Source organism: Caretta caretta, chromosome 3 (assembly GCF_965140235.1).
Source record: "Caretta caretta isolate rCarCar2 chromosome 3, rCarCar1.hap1, whole genome shotgun sequence".
NCBI classification, from domain to species: domain Eukaryota; kingdom Metazoa; phylum Chordata; order Testudines; family Cheloniidae; genus Caretta; species Caretta caretta.
The window spans coordinates 117,245,011-117,271,710 of record NC_134208.1 but is presented as its reverse complement, the minus strand read 5'-3'; positions in this window follow the sequence as shown (position 1 = coordinate 117,271,710).

Here is a 26,700-nt window from a genome sequence, read left to right as displayed (position 1 = left end):
AGCAGATGTCTCTTCCAGGGAGCCAAGATCACCTTCCTTATCACTCTTGTTACAGTGTGTATGGTAACACCCATTGTTTCATGTTCTCTGTGTATATAAATATCCCCACTGTATTTTCCGCTGAATGCATCCGATGAAGTGAGCTGTAGCTCATGAAAGCTTACGCTCAAATAAATTTGTTAGTCTCTAAGGTGCCACAAGTACTCCTTTTCTTTTTGAAGATCTCTACAGGATCCTGGACTATCCCCTGAGTGGAGCTGTGCCCTGCGGTCAGAGGACAGACTAGTAGCCCAAGGAGCTGCCATTACCACCATCAGACGAATGCCCTGAGGAGCTGTGGGGACTGCCAGCAGCCAAGTACCCTGAGGAGACCGAGGACCTTTGAACTATGGAGCCCTACACCCAGACTGTGGTAGGAAGTAGCCCCGGGAAACCAGACTTTATTTTGGTTTTGGAGCCAGAGACTGAGACAGCATGTTTCAAGTGGATCCCTGCTGACCCACTATTAGGGCCCTGGGCTGGCACCTGCTGGAGTAGGGTGGGCCCCCGACCCCTGCTGCCAATCCCACCCCTGTGGTGGCAGCCAACTCCCCCATAGATGGTTTATTGCTGTTTGCCTCAGATAGGCGGCTGCTGCCTAAAGACTGTTTGTGGCTCTGCCCCCCCGGAGAGGGCCAGAGTTTCCTCTATAGACTGTTACTTGCTGTCTGCCTGTAGTGAAGTGAAGTTGTCTCCCTCCCCACCTAAAAGCAAGGGGCCATTACAGATGTAAAAATCCCCAATGGAGTTTTGCTCATCTGTACAAAAGAGGGACAATGCACCACTTGCAAACAGTAAGGGGAGAGGATAAAGATTCCACTTTGAGCTCCAAGTAAAGTATCATTCTTAAATGTGCATGTTAATTATGTAGATATAAGTGAGCACTCCTTATGATTTCCTCTCTTCAGGTAGAAAGGATCCATGCAGGATCAGTTACCTATAAGTGCTGATGTAGGAGCTATGTAAGTGGCTTGTATTTATTGGATGAAGTTTTTTTTTTTTTACAGGCAATTCTGCTCCTTTCTTCTGAAAGGTACTTTGCTTGACCAAGAAAAAGGCTTCCTAGCATCTAAGGGTCACAAAATCAGGCCTAATTAGAGAACATTAACCAATCTCCATGCGTTATCAGCACTAGAGCAACCCAATATTAAGTTAGTTCCATTTAATGAGTTTCTGTATAACATTTTTATTTCTGTGGCTAAATGGTTTTCTCAGCTCTTCAGAGCATTCAAAGTATTAGGCAATCTAATCAATAAGCTTAATTAGTGCAGTCCACTGGTGGCCTAGACTTCCTCAGGCAGGAGGTGATGTGAGCATGATGTATGGTTTCTTCAGTTTCCCTGGTTCTGCTGGATATTTTTGTCATATAAAGATTCTTACTTGCCAGTGATCTTATAAAAGAGATCACAGAGCACATCAGATTCTGTAGTTTCCTATTTACCCAGAAATATGTTAGCTCCTTCAGTGTTGTATGTTGTAATTTCAGCTTTCAATATATTGGATGCAGCTAGTGCCAAATTGGAACATTGGCTAAGTTTATCATCAATTTCTGGTATTTGTGTTGTGCTATTCAGCTTCAGATAAGTGCAAGAATTCCAGTCAGATATGAATTCATGTCCTAGTTTTTATTTTAATTTGAATCATATCCTAGTTATAATTTCCAAGTAAAGCCTTGCATTCCATGCTTTTGTGGTTATCTCTCAGGAAGTTTCTCCAATATTATTGCTGATCATAGCTAAATGTCTACAATCAAGGAAATGTTTGTTCATTCATAGGAATTTCAGAGGTATTTATTTCACTTCTTGTAAGAATTATTTCATGAAGCAACTTCTATTTTTACTGGTTTCCTAGTAAAACTGTTCCATTTCTACGGTTCTCTTTTTTTTTTTATCTGACTCTTTTTTTTAATTTTTCCACAAGGAGGCAAAAAGTTTATTCTTAATAATGATTTTAGTGACATCCCACAGTAGGCCCACCTCTGTTGCAGGAGTATCATTTTGAGGAAGGTACTTGTCTATCAAGTGAGACGCATGTGCTAACTCCAGAGCATCCTGCAATCACAGTCTGTTGGCAAAGCAACTGTTGAAACATGATTCACATGGGAAAAAATTACTGACTGTGTCACATGCCTGGTAAAGACCCCTCTGCTGGCTTGACGTTCACCAGACTTGTGTTTGGGGCTCACTTCACTAGGTCCTGTGTGCTTTAAGCCTCCTTTAAGTCTGAACAGAGTCCGGCACTGCCATGACTGGGGTCTCTAAGCACTCTCTGAGGGCAGATCATCTGTTTAGCACCCCCTTCTAAGACCTGGGACTCAACAGTCTAACTGCCTAGACCCTGGGACTAATGCTAACTCCTCAGACCCTCCTGTAGTTTAAGTACACCCCATCCCTCGCCCAGAACTCCAGCCAATTTGGTGCTCTGTGTTTACAGTTCATATCTTCAGGGTCACATGATAAAGAAGCAAACAGACAAACTTTGCACAGGATTCTAAACATAATTTCTATTTACTTAGCATGAGACATGCACAGATCTAGACAAATAATAAATACAGTCATATGTATTTTCTCTGGTTTGGTTTCCTCACCACTCTCAAGAGTTCTTTGGGCATGGGCCAGAGTTGTCTAGGGAGTCCAGAATCCTTCCTCTGCTCCCTGCCCTCCTGCACATGGCTTCTCATCCAGACCATGGAATCTCTTGTCTCTTCTTCCTCTCTGTAAGTGGCTGCTGAGAGAGCCTTTCTTTTACAGCCTCCAGCCAATGAATCAGACTCATCATGTGATAAAAGTCCCTCACCGGGTGATCCGTTGTTTAATTACCTCTTTCCCCAGAATTTGCACTCAGAAAACTAGTGCGCCCTGAGCAGCAGCTATTTCTCTGTCCAAGGTGCTCTATATAAATGGGCAATCATTTAGGTTAATAACTTCCCATTGTCAGCCCTATGTCACTACCCCCTTTAATTTCAGTCCAACATGAAGGTAAAAATACAAGAGAAGGAAAACAAGTTGCATGTTCAAAATCCAGTTTGCAGCTCGACAAAGGCGCAAACAGACAGTTCACAATCTCACACAGAATTCCTAAATTGTACATAGACAGATACCCCAAACTGTCACATTAATCTAACAGAGTCATGGTCTGAAACTGTGATAATATCTTTTTCTCAGTCAGCACCAAGGTTTTGCAGCATATCTAACCCAAAATAGAATGGTGTCCCTTTGGAAAAAATACTGTTCCACAGCATGAATGATGGACCTAAATAACCACAGGTTGTTCGTCATTTATAAACTTGTGCAGTACCTAAAATGCAATTTGTGAGGCCTAGCACTTGAACAGCACTTCACAGTCAAAGCAATATACTTCTCACTTACGAATGCTCGTCTACCCTGTGTATTTGCCACTAAAAGGAAAACATAGTTTTTAACAAATATGTCTGTCCCTGCTCCAGAGGTACAGGTTCAGTTAGTGGGACCAGCCTTACCTGCAACACCAGAAGGGACCACTGAGATCATCTAGCCTGACCTCCTGTATAATACAGACCACAGAACTTCCACCAAATAATTCCTAGATTATATCTTTTTTAATAAAACATCCAACCTTGATTTTAAAAATTCAGTGATGGAGAATCCACCATGACCCTTGGTAAATTGTTCCAATGGTTACTTATTCTCACCATTAAAAAGTACCCCTTATTTCCAGTCTGAATTTGTCTAGCTTCAACGTCCAGCTGTTGGATGACGTCATACCTGTCTCTGCTAGACTGAAGAGTCCGTTATTAAATAATATGTGTTCTCCATGTAGGTACTTAATCAAGTCAACACTTAATCTTCTCTTTGTTAAAATAAACAGATTGAGCTCCTTAAGACTGTCACTGTAAGGCATGTTTTCTAATCCTTTAGTCTCTGAACCCTTTCCAATTTATCAACATCCCTCTTTAATTGTGAGCACCAGAACTGGACACAGTATTCCAACAGTGGTCGCACCAGTACCAAATATAGAGGTAAAATAACCTCTCTACTCGTACTCGAGATTCCCCTGTTTATGCGTTCAAGGATTTCATGATCCCTTTTGGCCACAGTGTCACACTGAAAGCTCATGTTCAGTTGATTATCCACCACAACCCCTAAATCTTTTTCAGATTCACTGTTTCCTAGGGTAGAGTCCCCCATTGTATAAGTATGACCTACATTATTTATTCCTAGGTGGATACATTTACATTTAGCCATATTAAAATGCATATTTTTGCTTGCACATGTTTACCAAGCAAACCACATCACTCTGAATCCGTGACCTGTCCTCTTACTTATTTACCAGTCCCCAATTTTAGTCTAACTTTAGTTGCTTCTGTTTAACATCCTCCAGAGATACTAGTAGAACGGAAAGATTATCTTCACCATATGATGAGACTATATCATCTATTTCCCCCCCCCCAAACATTACAAATATTATTCTTGAGAGTCAGTGGGCTAAATTCTGCACTGATTTATACCCCATCTAACCCCATTAGCCAGTCATATGAGACTAATGTAAACTGCTGTGCTTCTAGAAGGCATCTATTGAATGCCCCATTTAGCATAATAGATTGATGTAAACAGCACTGATAAACCATCCATTTGCTTGATAGTCACCATTACTCTGTAGTACTACAAACCAACTGAGTAATTAAGCCCAGAGTTTTAAAGTTATTGAGGAGTTGCTACACCCAACATTCAAATGCCTTAGTGACTTAGAAGTCTAAGTCCCATTTTTAGAAGTGATGTAAGCACTTAAAGACAAATTTTAGAGATATTTAGGTACCTAAAGAAACAGATAGGCATGTAGTAGGATTTTCAAAAGTACTAGGCATCTAATTTCCATTGATTTCATTAGAACCTGAGATTCTATTCTGCTGCAATTTATACTCCTGTGAGATTGTGCAAACTGTAAGTCAATACAGAATTTGATTGTGATTTCATCTGTCATTACAGTTAGATTGATGTTTCTTCTGTTGGGCAACACCTCTTCTTTCCAGTCTGCTAGGAAAATGGTGACGTTCCCTGATCCATTTCTTCTTTATCTTCTCATGTGCACTTGCAATTAAGTAAATCTCATGTTGGATGGCTAATTTTACCCACTATATATGTACAAAAGTGATTATGCAAGTTCTTTTGGCCTGGAAACTAATTATTCTGGGTAATCTCTTAGAGCCCCTTGTAACATGGTGTGCTGAGTCAGGAGCTAATTCAGCACACTGTCACTCTACGGCCCACCAGTATATATTAATTGGGACCTAACGGGAAAACAGATCGCTCACCAGCTGTAGCTCTACTCAGTTAAAGCTAATTGAAGTGGAAGCAACTCCAGTAGGTGAGATTATATAAATTGACAGGAAGGGAAGTGCTCAGGGGAAGGAAACCTGGAGTAGGCAGCACTATGCCACAAATACTATACCCTTCCCTAGAAGCAAGTGGGGAAGCTGGCCATGGACTGTAAATATGTGTAAATGACACTACAGGCTGTGGCCTGCTGGAATGCAATAAAACATGGTGGTGAAGGAGACCAGGAGTGGTTGTGGTCTGTGGTTAATGCCCAAAAGGACTCTGAGGGGATCACCCTATGACATCCGTACTGAGACTAACTTAAATTGGAATTTAATGAGAGATTTGCCCAGGCATGGAATTCAAGATTGGGTTATCTGGCATTAATAATTAATATTTTAGGTCTGATCAAAATACACGCTGTACATTGCTGCAAGTATTTGTTGCGCTTAGAAGAGGATAAATGTTTTATCTTCCCACCATCCCACTGTAATATCTATCAAAACCATCTAAAGGAACTGTGTTCCCAAAGCGCAAAATCATGTGAAAGTACACTACCATCCGATGAGCAAGATTTAATTAATCCCCAAAATATAAAACACCAAATAAAGGACAATTATTTCTTTCATAATTAACAGGGGAAAATGTCTAATCCTGCAGTATTAGCTCTGCTGCCATTCCTGCCCGTTCATGCAAAGAGTGATCTATGATGATATATAATGGAAAAAGAAAAAACACAACTTACTAATAATTCTGAACAAGAAGATTAATAAAATGGAATCCAATTTTAGATAATAAAATGGAGAATTTTGGTGGATTTTATCTAAATCAGAATTTGCAACCTAATAAACATATAAAAGAACTCATCTCAAAAAAGATATACTGGCTTAACAATCATGTAAAAGAAGCAGTGAGAGATAAAAAGGCATCTTTTAAAAAGTGGAAGTGAAATCCTAGTAAAGTAAATAGAAAGGAGCATAAACACTGCCAAATTAAGTGTAAAAATGTAATAAGAAAAGCCAAAAAGGAGTTTGAAGAACAGATACCTTTTGAGTTTTTGGCTAATAACAAAATGTTTTTTAAGTACGTCAGAAGCAGGAAGCCTGCTAAACAACCAGTGTGGCCCCTGTTCGATAGAGATAAAAGGAGCACTTAAAGACGATAAAGTCATCGCAGAGAAAGTAATGAATTGTTTTCTTCAGTCTTCACGGCTGAGGATGTTAGGGAGATTCCCAAACCTGAAGCATCTTTTGTAGGTGACAGATCTGAGGAATTGTCACAGATTGAAGTGTCACTAGAGGAGGTTTTGGAATTAATTGATAAACTCAACAGTAACAAGTCACCGGGACCAGATGGCATTCACCCAAAAGTTCTGAAAGAACTCAAATGTAAAATTGGGGAACTATTAACTATGGTTTGTAACCTGTCCTTTAAATCAGATTCTGTACCCAATGATTGGAAAATAGCTAATGTAACGCTAATATTTAAAATGGGCTCTAGAGGCGATCCCTGCAATTACAGACCAGTAAGTCTAACGTCAGTACTGGGCAAATTAGTTGAAACAATAGTAAAGAATAAAATTGTCAGACACATAGAAGAACATATATTGTTGGGCAAAAGTCAACATGGTTTCTGTAAAGGGAAATCATGTCTTACTAACCTATTAGAGTTCTTTGAAGGGGTCAGCAAACATGTGGACAAGGGGGATCTAGTGGACATAGTGTACTTAGATTTCCAGAAAGCCTTTGACAAAGTCCCTCACCAAAGGCTTTTAGGTAAATTAAGTTGCATGGGATAAGCAGGAAGATTCTTTCATGAGAACTGAGACAGGGAACAAAGCATAGGAATAAATGGTAAATTTTCAGAATGGAGAAGGGTAACGAGTGGTGTTCCCCAAGGGTCAGTCCTAGGACCAATCCTATTCAATTTATTCATAAATGATCTGGAGAAAGGAGTAAACAGTGAGGTGGCAAAGTTTGCAGACGATACTAAACTGCTCAAGATAGTTAAGACCAAAGCAGACTGTGAAGAACTTCAAAAAGATCTCACCAAACTAAGTGACTGGGCAACAAAATGGCAAATGAAATTTAATGTGGATAAATGTAAAGTAATGCACATTGGAAAAAATAACCACAACTATACATACAATATGATGGGGGCTAATTTAGCTACAACTAATCAGGAGAAAGATCTTGGCGTCATCGTGGATAGTTCTCGAAAGATGTCCACGCAGTGTGCAGTGGAACTAAAAGGAGCAAACAGGATGTTAGGAATCATTAAAAAGGGGACAGAGAATAAGATGGAGAATATCTTATTGCCCTTATATAAATCCATGCTATGCCCACATCTTGAATACTGCATACAGATGTAGTCTCCTCATCTCAAAAAAGATATACTGGCATCAGAAAAGACAACTAAAATGATTAGGGGTTTGGAACGGGTCCCATATGAGGAGAGATTAAAGAGGCTAGGACTTTTCAGCTTGGAAAAGAGGAGACTAAGGGGAGATATGATAGAGGTATATAAAATCATGAATGGTGTGGAGAAAGTGAATAAGGAAAAGTTATTTACTTGTTCCCATAATATAAGAACTAGGGGCCACCAAATGAAATGAATGGGCAGCAGGTTTAAAACAAATAAAAGGAAGTGCTTCACACAGTGCACAATCAACCTGTGGAACTCCTTGAGGAGGTTGTGAAGGCTAGGACTATAACAGGGTTTAAAAGAGAACTGGATAATTCATGGAGGTTAAGTCCATTAATGGCTATTAGCCAGGATAGGTAAGGAATGGTGTCCCTAGCCTCTGTTTGTCAGAGGGTGGAGATGGATGGCAGGAGAGAGAACACTTGATCATTGCCTGTTAGGTTCACTCCCTCGGGGGCACCTGGCATTGGCCACTGTTGGAAGACAGGATACTGGGCTGGATGGACCTTTGGTTTGACCCAATATGGCCATTCTTACGTTCCTATGTTCTAATTTGAGTCTGTGTCCCCTTTCCTTGAGGAGTTCCAAGTCAATAGAATTGATTGAGACAAGTCTTTTTTTTTAAATGAGCTCTAGTTCACAAACTACTGTTTAAAGAAAATAGTTGCTTGCCTAAGAGAATAAAAGTGAGTTTCTCCAGAATCCTTACCATAGTCCAGAGGTTTCCAAACTTTTCTTATCATGTACCCCCTTCCAGCTCTACCAGCTGCCTGCATACCCCCTTCCATCTGCGATCTGCCCATGTACCCCTATCCTTATCATCACTGATACGTTATATGTTCTTCTTAATGCTACCTGTCTTTAGTCATCTGTCTGTATTTCACTGTTGCATACAGATATAGTTATGGTGCAACTATAAAAAACAGCTGAAAAAACCCCCTAAGTTCTGAACTCAATTTGGCTAGAAAGTTGCTGGACAACTGAGCCCATCCTGTACGGTGATTGGAGGTGAGGGCTCTGTACATCAGCGTCTCTGGGTATCTGTGGTTTTAATTCATATATCTTGACGTAAATTAACTACCATATTTTATATAACAAATTCCCACAGAGTTTTAAAGTTTTGTCTGAGTAGCCTATTATGAAAATGCAATAAATAAAATAATAAATAAAATCCACCATTATCCACCACCGTATCCAGGATACGGACCCTGGACTTCAGGAAAGCAGACTTCAACTCCCTCAGGGAACGGATGGGTAGGATCCCCTGGGGGACTAACATGAAGGGGAAAGGAGTCCAGGAGAGCTGGCTGTATTTCAAGGAATCCCTGTTGAGGTTACAGGGACAAATCATCCTGATGTGTCGAAAGAATAGTAAATATGGCAGGCGACCAGCTTGGCTTAATGGTGAAATCCTAGCGGATCTTAAGCATAAAAAAGAAGCTTACAAGAAGTGGAAGGTTAGACATATGACCAGGGAAGAGTATAAAAATATTGCTCGGGCATGTAGGAATGAAATTAGGAGGGCCAAATCGCACCTGGAGCTGAAGCTAGCGAGAGATGTTAAGAGTAACAAGAAGGGTTTCTTCAGGTATGTTGGCAACAAGAAGAAAGCCAAGGAAAGTGTGGGCCCCTTAATGAATGAGGGAGGCAATCTAGTGACAGAGGATGTGGAAAAAGCTAATGTACTCAATGCTTTTTTTGCCTCTGTCTTCACGAACAAGGTCAGCTCCCAGACTGCTGTGCTAGGCATCACAACATGGAGAATAGATGGCCAGCCCTCTGTGGAGAAAGAGGTGGTTAGGGACTATTTAGAAAAGCTGGACATGCACAAGTCCATGGGGCCGGACGAGTTGCATCCAAGAGTGCTAAAGGAACTGGCGGCTGTGATTGCAGAGCCATTGGCCATTATCTTTGAAAACTCATGGCGAATGGGGGAAGTCCCAGATGACTGGAAAAAGGCTAATGTAGTGCCAATCTTTAAAAAAGGGAAGAAGGAGGATCCTGGGAACTACAGGCCAGTGAGTCTCACTTCAGTCCCTGGAAAAATCATGGACCAGGTCCTCAAAGAATCAATCCTGAAGCACTTACATGAGAGGAAAGTGATCAGGAACAGTCAGCATGGATTCACCAAGGGAAGGTCATGCCTGACTAATCTAATCGCCTTCTATGATGAGATTACTGGTTCTGTGGATGAAGGGAAAGCAGTGGATGTATTGTATCTTGACTTTAGCAAAGCTTTTGACACGGTCTCCCACAGTATTCTTGTCAGCAAGTTAAAGAAGTATGGGCTGGATGAATGCACTATAAGGTGGGTAGAAAGCTGGCTAGATTGTCGGGCTCAACGGGTAGTGATCAATAGCTCCATGTCTAGTTGGCAGCCGGTGTCAAGTGGAGTGCCCCAAGGGTCGGTCCTGGGGCCGGTTTTGTTCAATATCTTCATAAATGATCTGGAGGATGGTGTGGATTGCACTCTCAGCAAATTTGCGGATGATACTAAACTGGGAGGAGTGGTAGATACCCTGGAGGGCAGGGATAGGATACAGAGGGACCTAGACAAATTGGAGGATTGGGCCAAAAGAAATCTGATGAGGTTCAATAAGGATAAGTGCAGGGTCCTGCACTTAGGACGGAAGAACCCAATGCACCGCTACAGACTAGGGACCGAATGGCTAGGCAGCAGTTCTGCGGAAAAGGACCTAGGGGTGACAGTGGACGAGAAGCTGGATATGAAGGCCAATGGCATTTTGGGATGTATAAGTAGAGGCATAGCGAGCAGATCGAGGGACGTGATTGTCCCCCTCTATTCGACATTGGTGAGGCCTCATCTGGAGTACTGTGTCCAGTTTTGGGCCCCACACTACAAGAAGGATGTGGATAAATTGGAGAGAGTCCAGCGAACGGCAACAAAAATGATTAGGGGTCTGGAACACATGACTTATGAGGAGAGGCTGAGGGAACTGGGATTGTTTAGTCTGCAGAAGAGAAGAATGAGGGGGGATTTGATAGCTGCTTTCAACTATCTGAGAGGTAGTTCCAGAGAGGATGGTTCTAGACTATTCTCAGTGGTGGAAGAGGACAGGACAAGGAGTAATGGTCTCAAGTTGCAGTGGGGGAGGTTTAGGTTGGATATTAGGAAAAACTTTTTCTCTAGGAGGGTGGTGAAACACTGGAATGCGTTGCCTAGGGAGGTGGTGGAATCTCCTTCCTTAGAAGTTTTTAAGGTCAGGCTTGACAAAGCCCTGGCTGGGATGATTTAATTGGGGATGGGTCCTGCTTTTGAGCAGGGGGTTGGACTAGATGACCTCCTGAGGTCCCTTCCAACCCTGATATTCTATGATTCATGATTACACAATTTCAGCTGTATACACCCCAGTGGTATGTGTACCACGGTTTAGGAATCCCTGCCATAGTCTATTGTATACCTTGTTTTCTAGTATATGTGAGTAGGAGCTCTAATGCTAACCAGCAGTTCTTTGTGCACTCTCTCTCTCTCTCACTCACATATATGCAGATATCAGAGATAGGGGTGCTGGAACAATTTGTATAGTGGAGGTGCTGAGAGCCATTGAACCAAACTGTAAACCCTTTAAATGATGGAAACCACTTCACCACCCTAACCCTAAGGGCACCAGCACCCCTAGTTCCAGCACCTCTGTTGAGATCCATGTCGAGTTTTGTAACCAGAGTATGGCCTCTGTATCAAGGGAGGGCAGGCATTGTAGACCACTCTCCACATATTGGGTTGGGCACTCTTCTACCACATGAGTTATTGTCTGAGATGCTGCCCCATAATCACGTCATGGAGAGGAAAACAGGCCAAGCCAGTACATAGTTGTGGCAAATCTGGTCAAGCCAGGGAGTAGCCTCTGAGCCTGGTCCAGGATCTATGATCAAGTGGACAAAGAAGAAGTGCAGCAATGCTGCCCTGAATTTACGTAATGTGTCAGATTCTCTTTCCCACAAATGCTTCAACACTTGTAAAGACATAATTTTCAGCTCTCTGGCAGCACTAATCATCCACGCCTGGTAAATGGCCATTGTGTTCTTGTCCCAGAGTGTGTGAGCTGCTGTAGCAAAGTGGTGGCAAGAGATCAGCCATAGTGTCAAATCCTGAACCACAGAAGCGGGATTGTGCACTGAAATCCAGTTAGATGAAAATCTACTGAGAGTCTTGTTTCTAGTGGCTCCTCCATCTCAGTGACTTACATTTTCTGACTGTGATTCTGATTTTTTAATCCTCTTTAAATTTTTCATCATAAATTCAGCAGCAAAGAGGAAATTCTAAAAAAAAAAATTCTAGAAAAGAAATTCTATTTCTAAGAATAACAGGGTGGTGTTTTTACATATGTATTAGATATTTCTTCAGTAGCAGCATCTTGCTAATCTTTTTGGCAATCAAAGTGAAGCTCAGATTTCTTTGAAGCTTGTAAACTTTAAATTCCAGTGTTCTAGTTCAAGCCAACCCAACTTGAGAAAATTGATTCTCTGGTATGATACTGTAATTCATTTGCACACTTATCTGTAAGAAACCAGCATTCACAGTTTTAAGTGGAATCCTATCTCCTGATGGATAAAAATATTATGCCATGCTCCCATTTCTTAGATCCAGAAACTAAAGAAAATCCAGCAATCATTTTCTGTTTAGGAGCTGACAGTCATAGAATCATAGAATATCAGGGTTGGAAGGGACCTCAGGAGGTCATCTAGTCCAATCCCCTGCTCAAAGCAGGACCAATCCCCAACTAAATCATCCCACCCAGGGCTTTGTCAAGCCTGACCTTAAAAACCTCTAAGGAAGGAGATTCCACCTCCTCCCTAGGTAACCCATTCCAGTGCTTCACCACCCTCCTAGTAAAATTTTTTTCTCTAATATCCAACCTAAACCTCCCCCTAAACTTGAAACCATACTCCTCGTTCTGTCATCTGGTACCACTGAGAACAGTCTAGATCCATCCTCTTTGGAACCCCCTTTCAGATAGTTGAAAGCAGCTATCAAATCCCCCCTCATTCTTCTCTTCTGCAGACTAAACAATCCCAGTTCCCTCAGTCTCTCCTCATAGGTCACGTGCTCCAGCTCCCTAATCATTTTTGTTGCCCTCCGCTGGACTCTTTCCAGTTTTTCCACATCCTTCTTGTAGTGTGGGGCCCAAAACTGGACACAGTACTCCAGATGAGGCCTCACAAATGCTGAATAGAGGAAAAGGATCACGTCTCTCGATCTGCTGGCAAGGCTCCTACTTATACAGCCCAAAATGCCGTTTGCCTTCTTGGCAACAAGGGCACACTGTTGACTCATATCCAGCTTCTCGTCCACTGTAACCCCTACATCCTTTTCTGCAGAACTGCTGCCTAGCCGCTCGGTCCCTAGTCTGTAGTAGTGCATGGGATTTTTCTGTCCTCAGTGCAGGACTCTGCACTTGTCCTTGTTGAACCTCATCAGATTTCTTTTGGCCCAATCCTCTAATTTGTCTAGGTCCCTTTGTATCCTATCCCTACCTTCCAGGTATCTACCACTCCTCCCAGTTTAGTGTCATCTGCAAACTTGCTGAGGGTGCAATCTACGCCATCTTCCAGATCATTAATGAAGATATTGAACAAAACCAGCCCCAGGACTGACCCTTGGGGCACTCCACTTAATACCGGCTGCCAACTAGACATGGAGCCATTGATCACTATCCATTGAGCCCGATGATCTAGCCAGCTTTCTATCCACGTTATCGTCCATTCATCCAGCCCATACTTCTTTAACTTGCTTGCAAGAATACTGTGGGAGACCGTATCGAAAGCTTTGCTAAAGTCCAGGAATAACACGTCCACTGCTTTCCCCTCATCCACAGAGCCAGTTATCTTCTCATAGAAGGCAATTAGGTTAGTCAGGCATGACTTCCCTTGGTGAATCGATGCTGATGGTTCCTGATCACTTTCCTCTCCTTTAAGTGCTTCAGAATTGATTCCTTGAGGATCTGCTCCACGATTTTTCCAGGGACTGAGGTGAGGCTGACTGGCCTGTAGTTCCCCGGATCCTCCTTCTTCCCTTTTTTTAAAGATTGGCACTACATTAGCCTTTTTCCAGTCATCCGGGACCTCCCCCGATCGCCATGAGTTTTCAAAGATAATAGCCAATGGCTCTGCAATCACATCAGCCAACGCTTTTAGCACCCTTGGATGCAGCGCATCCGGCCCCAGGGCCTTGTGCTCGTCCAGCTTTTCTAAATAGTCCCAAACCACTTCTTTCTCCACAGAGGGCTGGTCACCTCCTCCCCATACTGTGCTGCCCAGTACAGTTGTCTGGGAGCTGACATTAGCTTTTTCCACATCCTCTGTCACTAGGTTGGCTCCCTCATTCAGTAAGGGGCCCACACTTTCCTTGACCACCTTCTTGTTGCTAACATGCCTGAAGAAGCCCTTCTTGTTACTTTTAACATCCCTTGCTAGCTGCAACTCCAAGTCATTCACTGTTTATGGAGAGAACAGTCAGCCCTGGTTCCAAAAAGGGTTCAGTTATGGCAAACCAGTAGAGAACATCCCTGTAGCCTGGGTGCTCTGGCTTCCACAAGTCAAGCACCTACGACGTGCTGCAGAGTAGCCTTGGGCTGTATGGCATTGCCTTAATTGACTGTGCACTGGAGTTGGCCAGTCTAGAGATGTAATGATCAAGTTGTGCTACATTACTGGCCCAAACACCTGTGACTGTGGCAGAGAGCCTCAAAATATGAAGCATCTTCTGCGATGCCAGCTACTTCAGTGAAAATACTCTTCCAGTGACCTGGCGGAGTGCAATGATTGGGCAATGGCATGTGGACAGTGTCATATGCTGTCTGGAGTGGCTCACAACTGTGAGTGCCTACATCACAGCAGACTGTCAGAAAACAGGGCAGACACCCCACGCTGTTGGTGTGTTCTAGAAATTAGATTCCACCAAGACAGTGACAAACGTGAACTCCTGGATCACTATAACAGTCTTACCATAGAGTCACAGACAGTCCCCTTAGACTCTCCAGTCTCTCCTACCAGCCAGACAAACTGGATTTTATGATAAAAGGTCACTTAAACCAAAAATCACACCACATCAGGCTGCTCCCAGTCCCAAGAGACCAGTCACTTACCCAGATCAACTGGTACTCCAGATCTTATACCAAAGAAAGACAATGCTGGTTGTCAATTCTATAGTAAACTAACTAAAGGTTTATTGGCTAAGAAAAGGAAGTGAGAGTTATTGAGAGGTTAAAGCAGGTAAAATATATTAACAGATAAAACACAGCTTGTAATTCCAAATGGTGGCAGTGATGTAATAAACTGCCAGTTTCCCAAAAATCTTTCAGAGTACTCAGATTGTCTCTGGGGATCTCCACTTTGCACCTGGTACACTTCCCTGTAAGAGTCCAAACAATCCAGAGATGAAGGATCTTTCCTTGAATCTGTATGTATAACTTCTTCTGACATAAAGCATGCTGACAGTATATCTATCCACGTGGGCTTTTTTTTTTTTTTTTTATGACGGTGAGTAAGGAATGCATTTTGAATCTTTGACCTCGGATCATCACACACAATGGCCACTTGCTTTGAAATTAGCTCTTTTCTGTTGAAATCCTTCATCAGCATTCCACAAGGCTTCTTTGGTGGGTTATTTAGGTACAGGGGTATAAACAATGTAAATGTTTGCTGCTGCATGAAAACATGATACAGACAAATGAAAACAATGCAAGTAACGTCCGATTAGTTTTATGAAGTCTAAACACGAAATGCATTCTTCTACCTTTAACAATCACTTTGATCTAAACTAATAGACAAGTGAATTGGCCTGAATACACTCTGGCATGACCTGGTCTGCCAGCATCACACACAGTTGTGCCGGGAAGCAGTATCGACAAGACGATTTAAGAAAGTGTAGCTAAATAATCTTGTGAGCCTCATCTCTGCGAAACAAAACATTGAAGACCAAGCCATGAAGGTCTAACTTAGTCTTAACTTTGCAGCTTGACCCTATCTATCTCTATCTAACAGATCTGTAAAAAATAAAAACAAAAAAATATCTGGAGAAACAGTAGATATAGCATGGCCCTTGCCTCTGAGTGGCACTTGCTCTTAATGTTGTCAGTGATACATTATAGATTCAGCGTTAATGGAAGTCTTTTGCAGGGAAAAAGAGAAGAGGGATGAGTAGCAAACTGGTCTTTGATAGCAAAAAATGAGGCATAATATTTTAACACTGTCAGCTAATAGATATTTATTGTGGTATGGACACACACTACAAGGTTTTAAAGTCTTAAATTGACACTTTGGGTTGAGCTCCCAAGAGTCTGCAGAAATACTAAGTGGGAGATTGGTGAGTAATATCCACATTTAAAGAGCATACATTTCACTAATTATCAAATTTTGTTGGTTTATGTTTAGACATTTTGTCTTGCCACTCAAAGGCTGGCATTTTGGTCTTCCTTCACCAAGTAATTAAAGTGCTTTTGTAAAGCCAATCTATTAATATGCAAAAAGAAAAGGAGTACTTGTGGCACCTTAAAAAGAAAAGGAGTACTTGTGACACCTTAGAGACTAACAAATTTATTTGAGCATAAGCTTTCGTGAGCTACAGCTCACAAATTTATTTGAGCATAAGCTTGGTAACTGTTCAGACCCTAGGCAAAGTAAGGAAATAATTACTCAGATGTAACCTTTCATATAGCTCCTTCCCTTCCATCTACAGATTTGCTACGCTTGAATAACCTGACAACTATTCTGTCCTTGACTCTATCATCTTCCCTACAGGTTTTCAGAATCAGACTGTGAAGGTAGATTCTCTGGTTTCAATGAAATGATTTGGGAATCTACTACATGACTCATAAATAGAGCCTTCCAGAGGCTGACCATTCCATTTCCCAAAGCCTTTTGAGGTTCCTAAATTTGTTTTTGTTCTACATCAGCACATAACCCCAAACTCTTTGAAAGCTTTTGTGAGATGGAATTTTAACAACATGTCCATTTTCAGAGTGAAAAGGTCAGGTTTGGATTCAGGTCTCTACCTCTTTGGAATTGATCAGATTCTATTCTGGATCTCAGGAACATTTCCATCAAAATTGATACATCTCCCATAACATATTTTGGTTTTGATGAAACAGCATTTTCCAACACAAACAAGTTGCATAAAAAATGTTCAGCTTTATTAATGGATTAGTTAATGTCTGTACCGTGCTTTAAAGAAGTAAAACTCTATGTGGCATTATTATAGTTAATTATTAGAGACAAGTAAACTTTTTTTTAATGTTGAAACTGGAAAGCAACTTTTTAAAATAAGATTTTTATTAGGCATGTAATACTAAATTAGTGCTTCAAACAACACCATACTAAATATATACCCAAGAAAAACTCTCTCTCAAAATTTCACACACTCTCATAACTACATATCCCCCATGCTGGACCAAAGGACCTGTTCTGATGGTCTGTTCATGAAGGACAAATACTTCTTATGCTGTCTATACAGTTTCTCCTAACCAGAATAACATTGGTCCTTTTGATTAAAGGTTGGTGTCTATCATTTGTGATTTAAATTTTCAGTTAGGGGACCAGGCTCAACCTCCCACTGCTATTAGAAGAACAGGTATCTGCTACAACCAGGTCAGCATTTTTTCATCTCTTAATGGTCAGGAGATTATGCCCATTTCTTTTGGATGTGGCCCTTGCAACCGTTATCCTTTGTGACCTCCAAATCAGGCTTTTCTAAATCACCCTCCATGGGGCTACACCTTAAATTAATCTGGGATTGAAGCTGATGCAGAATTTAGCTTCCCACTTAAGATGTGTGCCATTTTGTGAGCCCATTAAATCAATGCTCTACGATCTGCACTTGCTGCGTGTTGGTTTCTGGGCAGATTTTTAAGATTTTTTTTTTCCCACTAGTAAAGCCTAAGATCTACCTCTCTTTTCATAAGATGCAGCCACAGTAATGGTCAGTGGAGGCACCTGAGCTACCGTTCCACTGGAAAAAAAGGAAGGGGCTACTGGCAGGGCATTCTCTGGGCTGGTCTCTACTACGGGAAGATGGATGTATCAATTATGCAGGTCTAGTGAAAACCCACTAAATCAATGGCAGAGTGCTCTCCGGTCAACCCTGGTACTCCAGCTCTCCAAGAAGAATAAGGGAAGTTGACTGTAGAGGGTCTCCCGTTGACTCAGTGCAGTGAATTGTTGAATTTATTATGTCTTAACTGTACTTTTAAGAGTTTGTCATGGATGGCCAGATCCTGGGATGGACATGCTTTTATGTCACTAGTACAAACCTCAGATAAGTAAATAAATAAATACATTGTATAGCTAGATTTCATTTAGCAGGTTTTATATATTTGGGTGGTTACATATATCATCTCAAAGACCAAACCAAAACATCTGGAGTCAAATCCAGAAATATTAGTCAGCGTTTTTGTTCAGTCAGCTTTTTATTTTAGTCAGGCAAACTTCTATTGACTTCAGGAGGAGTTTGCATGAATAAAGCTGAATGACCATTGAATAGAACCTGAATAAAGACCTTAGGACTTGACCTTAGCAGCGATGGCGGCGGTGGCACGGGCTGGCCATGCTGAATACAAACCTGTCTGAACCCCCTGAGGACATACGTGGCATGTCTAGCCTGTGCTTCCACTGCCACTGTCCAGGCTACCTCAGATACACTGTTGCTTTTAACACACTAGCTTAGATGAGAGCTAGCACAAGTATGTCTATGCAGGCTAGATGTAGTATGAGTTCTGGGGTTTTTAGAATGTGAAAATATTACATAAATTAAAGTCTTAACAGTTGTAAAAATTACAGTCAGGCCTGGATAATCTGCACTAGGTTTATCCATGTGTCTAAGCATCTAAAAGAGACTTAGGTGGTAACCAATCCCACAGCATTTGCATATATTTGAAAATAATTTGATAAGTTGGTACTTTTCAATTTGAATGCAAGACATTTGCAAATTGATTGAGATTGATTATTCCTGATGCATACAGTCTCTACAGAGTTGCAACAAATGAAAAGAAAATCTCAGGCGTGAAACCACACAAGATTTTACGTGTTTTTATAGAAATTATTTTTACAATTTATGCTTGTCAAATCACATTTCTGAAATTATATGTAACCATCAAGTTAGTATAATCTATATTTTCCTTGCCTGGCCTGAATGTTATCTGTGTGTCATGTTATCTGCACAATATTTTCTGTTGTATTATCACAATTGTAACAATAAAATGATTCTTTTATCCATGCTATTTTTAACAACTGTGAAAGACTGTGTGATCAACCTTTGTTTTTAATTGGTCAGAGATTCATAATGTAAGTAATTGGATTTTTAATTGGTTCCTTCGACTTTCTATTTTTGGAGTTCCTTGCAAATAACCAGTAGCTATACTGACATTGTGATGGAATCCAATTGTAATTAACATTAAAATTTCTGGCCCCATGCACTGGAACTATGGTTCATGTCCTGGCATTTATGGTGACCCTTGGAAATAATGTGATAAAGCGCTTAGGAGTGTTCAGCCAATTAGAGTGCATGGATGACTGAACATTCCATGCCATCTAATTTTAGAAAGCGGGTACCTCATGCTGTGGAATGTTGTCTCTCCAATGTCTCCTAGAAGACCCTTGCTCCACTAGATTTCGGGACCAAGGCAGAAAATTGCAATACAAATATACTCTACTGAAATGAAAGTGTGTTCTCCAGTTCGAGAACAAGGATGTTATAGATGAAGAAGCATAAGTGTATAGTCTGTTCCAGTAGTATTCTGATTGTGGGTGTCTGATTTGCATAATTCTGACAACTCTTATAGTATATGTGCACTCTGATTAACTGACCAATCAGAGTATAAAGGTTTGCGCAATCACTCTGGTTATTTCTCAGTTATTGCACTGGGGACATTCACCTCTGTGCAGAGGGACCAGCACAAAGTTTACTCACCATTTACTTGTCTAGCTTGAGCTTTAGAGCTGGTCAAAATTTTCTGAATTTCACGTTTTTGAAAATTGTACTTTTTATGGAAAAATTTTTCAGCAAAAACTTTTGCAGAAATTCTGATGAGCTATAAAACTAGTTGGAAATCGTGGGTGATTTGGGAAAAAAAGTCAACATTTTTCCAAAGTTCAAGAAACAGTGAAAATGTTTGACAAAAATCAGTGAAATTTGTTTACTGATTTTTCCACCCAGCTCTACTATTTTGGGGACTTAAACAGGACATAACATAGGCCTTGTGCTGGGCCTCTGTTCAGCGGTGAATTTCACCCACTGTAAATATGTAAGTATCACTACTGGATTCTATATTAATTAAGTCCTGACCATGTATTAGTATAGGATACAGATATTAAGGCACTTCACTGCCCCAAAGACCTTTAAAATCTAGAAGTCTCATGCAAAAGACAAGACTCGCTGGGAGATCCAGGAGAAGATACTTTAGATAATCTTTTTTTAATTAATAAAAAACCACATCCTGGCTTCGTCAGAGTTACACCAGGGATGAATTTGGACCAATAATACACATTAGAGCTGGTTGAAATGCTTTGATCAAAATGATGAAAAAAGTTCCTTTTTTGTTTTTTTTTATGAAAAACATTTTAGTTGTTCTAAGTTTTCAGCAACTGAAATATTTCTTGATATTTTTTTTAGCATAAAAAAACCTGTAAAACATTTTTTGGGGGGGAAAATAATTTATTTTGAGTATTTTAAAGAAAATACCATTTGCTGACCAGCTGTAATAACTTACTGATCTTGCAGAAGTTTTCTGAACTTAATTCATTAATGTTTTTAAATGGTGTTGAGATCCTGGGATAGAAAGTGCTAGAGATGTTCAAAATACTGTTATGCTTACATATGCATACTGTGTCACCCTGTTTGTATTTTAGGTAACAAAATTGCTCAACTCTGCTTTCTATAGTGGACATATGCATTGGTCCTGCTCTGCTCAGGTATATCCCAGCTACAAAGTGATTGATTGGAGTCACTGAATTTCTAGATCTCTGTTTGTCCATGCATGGAGAGGACAGATATCATTTTCATGTGCTAAGAAGAAAAATAACACTGGAGAAGAGGAATGAAATGAATTGTCTCAGCACGTGCTGAGAGGAAGGAACTTTTCATTGGCTCCATAATAATAGTGTGGTTGGAAAGCCCCAGTATGCTCAATTTCCAATCATATAACTTTCTTACTTTCCAATTACAACATATATATTAACTTTTCTGAACCAGCTGAACTCTTTAGCATCTCTATTTCTTATAGTGTCTGAAATATAGACACGCTCTGTAGGTTGCACAAAGCAATGTCTATTAATGTCTGATTGCTCACATCTGAAGGGAATAAGACACAAGATCAGGCATGATTCCTTGAAGTGTCAAGATTAAAGTTAATAAGTCATAAAGTAAGAGGTGCAAACAGAATTTTCATGTTAAAGAAATATAAATGTTAAACTTGTAGAGTGCATTTACAAAAGGCTGACAAACTTTCGTTTTGTTCCCCCAAGAGAATAAATTGTGGGTACAAATCTGAGTACTGGTGCCTCTTATTAATTCACTTGCACCCACAATTAAATTGAAGGTGTAAACTGAAGAGAGACATTTTTCAGGGGTAAATGGTGCTTGTCAGAAAAAAAGAAGAGGCTACTCTTTTGAAAGCCAGACCCACAGTGTTCATTGTTTAATGTGCCTTTAACTTAAGCATGCATTCACATTCTCCTTTAAAAAGAAAGCCAGGGGAAAAGGTCAACTCATAAGAAATAATTGTGTGGGCCTGTGATGTGATTTACCAATATGTTCCACAGCACAATGGATTTTTTTTAATAGTTCTTTGTCCCTTACCTTGGGTAACAGTATCCCTAGCAGGGGGCAAATTCAGTGATCATCTTCTTCTTCAACAGTTAGCTGAACGCTCGGCCATAGTGATCTTTCACCATTTGATCCATTCCTGTGTGGCCGCAAGGGCTTGACAGGCCGAAAAAGCAACATCGGAACAGACTTCATGCACACAGGTAATAGGGGGTGTGCCTTTGGGCTGCCTCCACCCCTCGGTTGGTGGAATTTTATCCCAGATGTTACAAGCCATCTGGAGAACTTACGGCATTCTGGCAACATGTCCAAAAAGCATAAGACGCCAGCTGCGGATAATGGCCCCTGTAGTCTGTAGATCGGAGCAACCGTAAATGTCTACATCACAAATGAAGTCATTCCACTTTATGCCCAATATACGATGTTGGCATTTTGTGTGGAAAGCCTCCAGCTTTGCCCAGTCTGAGCAGCATAGTGTCTGTTTCGCAACCATACAGCAGTATGGAGAATATCGAGCTCAAATAGATACTGAACTTGGTTACCGTGCCAAGATGATATTGATTCCATATTTTTGGCAAATGACCCATGGCGGATGCCAATCCAGTGAAGAACCTCCATATGAGAGTTGGAGGAACTGGTGAATATTGAGCCCAAATAGCAAAAGCTGGAGACTGCTTCAACTGTTTTATTATTCAAAGAGACTGGAGTCATGAGTAGACTTTATCCTAGGTTTTCCAACTTTGTCTTTGACCACAAGCTCCTCCTCCATTTGCTGGAGTACCTCGCAAAACCTGTCAGGGCTTTGTACTAGAAGAACAACAACATCCGCATAGTCATGGTCTGATGGAATACTATATTATGAAATCCATTGCCTGACAAAAGAGTGCAAGGGCCAAGACACAGCCCTGCCTGACACCACATACTTCTTTAAAAAGTGCCGACATCCGATTCCCGAGACACACACTGGCAGTTGTTCCATTATGCAACTTGCTAATCAAGTCCAGCAGAGTAGTTGGGACACCTACATACTTTAAGGCTTTCCATAGTGCTACTTTGTCAACTGCATCAAACCCAGCCTTAAGATTGACATATGCTATGTACAGAAGCTTCTTGAACTCACTGTGTATCTCGGACAGCAAACGGGGCCAAAATGGTATGTGGACCTGTTCCTCATAGAGCCTGACTGTTGGGGGCAATGCTTCTGATGTAGCATGGGCTCCAAATGCACCAGCAGAACATATGCAAACACCTTCTCTGACACGGACAACAAGGTGATAGACCTGTAACTCTTACATTTGCTGTGCAGTCCCTTGCCCTTATAAAGTGACATCACAATACTGTCCTTCCAACTCTCCACACTAGGCAAAAGATGACCAAAAGTGATTCTGCTCCAGGATGAAAAGCACACATTAGCAGTTCTAGGGGGATGGCATCAGCATCAGCTGCATGTCCGTTTTCCAGTTTGCAAATGGCGTGTTTCGCTTCATCCAGCATTGGTGCATCAGTACAAGTGTCTGGGTCCGAAACCACCAAGGCTGCCAAATCTTCAAGCTCAGAGCAAAGTGTTTCAATGATGGGGAAAGTCATTTCCAATTCTTATTTTGCTTTCTATAGTCTCCCCTCACTGCTGCAATTTTCAGATGGGCATAAACTACGAAGGAAGCTGGGGTGAGTCAATGCAGAGGGCCAAGGCAATTGTGCAGCATCTTTCTTATTCCATGTAATCACCCCTCTGCAAAAGATATTGTACGGGAAAAGGGGGCCTGGCCATGGGAAGAGACAGACTTAAAAGTATTTTCTCCTCCACAATAAGAGGGACATAATGCTAATGTTGCTTCAAACAATGTTACCTGCCTTGTGCACTCTGTCGCCCCCATTAGTGGAGTCTTAGAATGCCATCATGGGTCAACAGCCAATGGCAGAATGGCTACTGGCACAGTTTTGTTGACACAGTTGGGGGACAGGTGGCAAGGAGAATGCAGTCGTAGATTCAGTGTAAATGGCTAACTAGATATCGACAGCGCTGGGGCCACTGATATCCAGAGGGTTCCAGCCTTTTGTTCCTTTGCTGATCCTGACGCTACTCATTCCACACTCCCTGCCAGCCCTGCAGACCAAACTCAGTAAATGTGCAGAATGTTTGTATTAATATGTATTTGTGCAAAGGAGGAGCATATGGGTGTGTAATCCTGCTTTAATCCTCCTTATCAATTCTGGGAAGGTCTCCTCTTTGATCAACACTGAAGTTGTCTATTGCATATGCTACACTGAATAAGTGCGGAATATGCCACTGATACATACCCATATTGCAAAGAAAAGATCTGGAGCACAGATCAAAGAGGAGAATTTTGCTTTTGGCTGATCAATGTTTATGTTCTATTTGTTCTATTTCTTCAAAAAAGTCTTTGGCTAACTAGAGCCTTAGAAACAGTCTGGCATAGCAAGCTCCCTCTGGAAAGTTCACTTTTTTCCACACATGCAGCTTTAGTTTCACAATACTAGACATTCAGAAACTCAGCTTGCAGCCTTTTTAACTTTCTACCTTTCCTAATTCAGTCACAATACAATACTAAAAGAGCAGCATATAAAACCTTATCCACACAGGGAACATCTCATAGCATTATGTTCAACTTGCTTTGAGCCATGGGATTCTCATTCCTAAGTACCTACCTTAGGTATTTACATGGCCCCCATAAACTTATTGTCAGATCACCTCATAGTCTTTACTGTATTTATCCTCACAGGACCCCTATAAGGGAGGGGAAGTACAATTATGGGGAATCAAGGTTAGTAAAGGAATTTCATATGCCCCCTTATTGCGCTGCATGGCCGCACAGCAGTGATCATAGCTGAGTCCTTTCTTATATTGTGCACAATGTAGGTATCTAAGCCCTTGACCTTGCAAATGGTTATGCACATGCTTAATGTTACATGTATGTTGTTTCACATGCATAACTTTAAGCAGATGGGTGGTCCCACTGAAGTCAAGCATGTGTGTAAGTTAAGCACAGGCAGAACTGCAGGATCATGGGCTAAGATGGTGCATGAATTTTATGATAAAAGAGACCCAGGAATCTGGGGAAGAAAAGCAAAGGAGCACCAAAAATCCATTGGAAAAGGTAATGTAAAAAGGAGGTCAAAACATCAGGAAGGAATTGAGCTGAGTAGAAGGGTCTTGCACTGAATTTTCAAAGTAGCGATGGAAGGACTGACTGACACAGTTGGGGACAGAGTACCAGAAATGAGGCCCCTGAAATGCAAGAAAGGATTGGCCAGTGGTTAGGGTACTAACCTAGCACTCCAGAGACATGAGCTTCCCACATCCTGGGGAGAACAGGAACCAGCAGGCTGCTACTCTCTGACAGGGCTGTTGAACGGGAGTTGGCCCAGAGGAGGAAGTAATCTTCACCTGAAAAATAGCTGGTACAGATTGCTTTCCCCTTACTTCAGGGTTAAAGTATAAATTAAACTCTGACTCAGAATTATGCACTACCCCATACTTGGTCTGACTTGTAGGGTTAGCTCAGCCCACAATAAATAGCCCAATAGGAAACGTACCTTTGTTGATGTTTGTGTGGTCAGAAATGACTATTCTTAGAAATGTTTTTTCTGCAATTAAGGGGAATTAAACTGAGACAAAGGGGCATAGAACAAAATACGTATCTTTTCAATTCTATTATGCAGTTCTGAAATAGGATCTTATAGCATGCCTATCACCATGTCTGAACACCTTTGGCTGTATAAAATTATTTCTGCAAAGCACCCTGTTGAAATAGCTTCTTGCTTAGATCACCAGTGGTAAGTGGCAAGAGGCTAACTGGATTCCAGTGTTTTTTTACTTCTATTGGGAATAACTGGTCAGCATTTGTAAGGAGGGGCTCTATGCATAATCACCACCTTTGGCTAAGCATATTTCATTTTTCTCCAAGCACTTTGTAACTGTTTGATACAGAAACAATTCAGTATATTGGAGGTACTGCTTGCCCAAGCTTCTGGGTCTTTGCCCAGTTGCAATCTCAGCAATGTTATTGCAGTTCCTTCCTGTCCCTTTGATGTAGCATTTGCTTTTTAAATTCCTTTTGGTTTCACTCATTTTTCTCACTCTGCTTTTTGGCTTGATTTCTGAAGGTAGTGGGCCTCTTTCAGGGAGCAGGCTTTATCAGAGAGGGTATGCCTCTCCCCTCTGTTTCATGAACTCATAGTGTTACAGTCGGATAGATTTATTAAGCTTTAACTGTCCCCAGGAATACTGGAAAGGACTACATCAAACAGACCATACATCGCACTGTGCTTGGAAAAATCCGCTGCAATAACTACTGAGAAAGTGAACACTGTTTATTTCCAAATTGATCTCCTTTCTGCTCACAGGGCCCCAAACTTCCCTGTGAGTAGGAGTCCAGCACCTCCAAGGATATATTCAGTGCCTTGCTGGATAAGTCTTCTAAGTGCCTAGCTCCCAGCAGCACTGAGAGTCTGGAAATGTAAGACTATATAAACTATACTAAGGGGGACTTCATTTCTTCTTTCTCATGGTGGCAGCAGAAAGAGACCCAAAAAGCAAACAGAAAATAAATACTGGAACGTAAATTGGATATTTAAAATTCTTTCAGTTTTAATCACCCAAGGTGCTATTAGTTACATAGGTAAGAACATTTGTTTCTTACAATATTTGTTTTTAAGTTCACAGTGCTTTCAACTCAGCACAGTTACTAAGGACATTAATATATCAGGGGGGAATAGACATTTTGTGCTCTGTACAGGTGGGGAAAAAAGAGGTAAAAATCTTGTCATTTCCAAAAAGAACATGCCAACTATACTATTTTCCCACTAAAAGTAAGTGTCTAAAATATAGTTAATTATCCCTCTGGGCAAACTAAGAGGTGCCCCTGGTCTATATTCAGCATTTTTAATGCCTACAGAATTTACCATACTTGTGGTTCATTTAAAAAAGATGGACCTACCATTTTGTCATATATAAAATGCAAGTTTGAGTAGCTCAGGATTTTATCATCAGTTAGAAATCCAATTGATAATGGGCTCCAGGGAAATATTTCTCACGCAAATAGGCATTGTGGTTTAGTGGACTGAGCAAAGAACTAGCAGTGAGGAACTCCTGAGTTCTATTACCTGTCTAGCCTTTGGACAAGTCACTTAACTTCTACATGT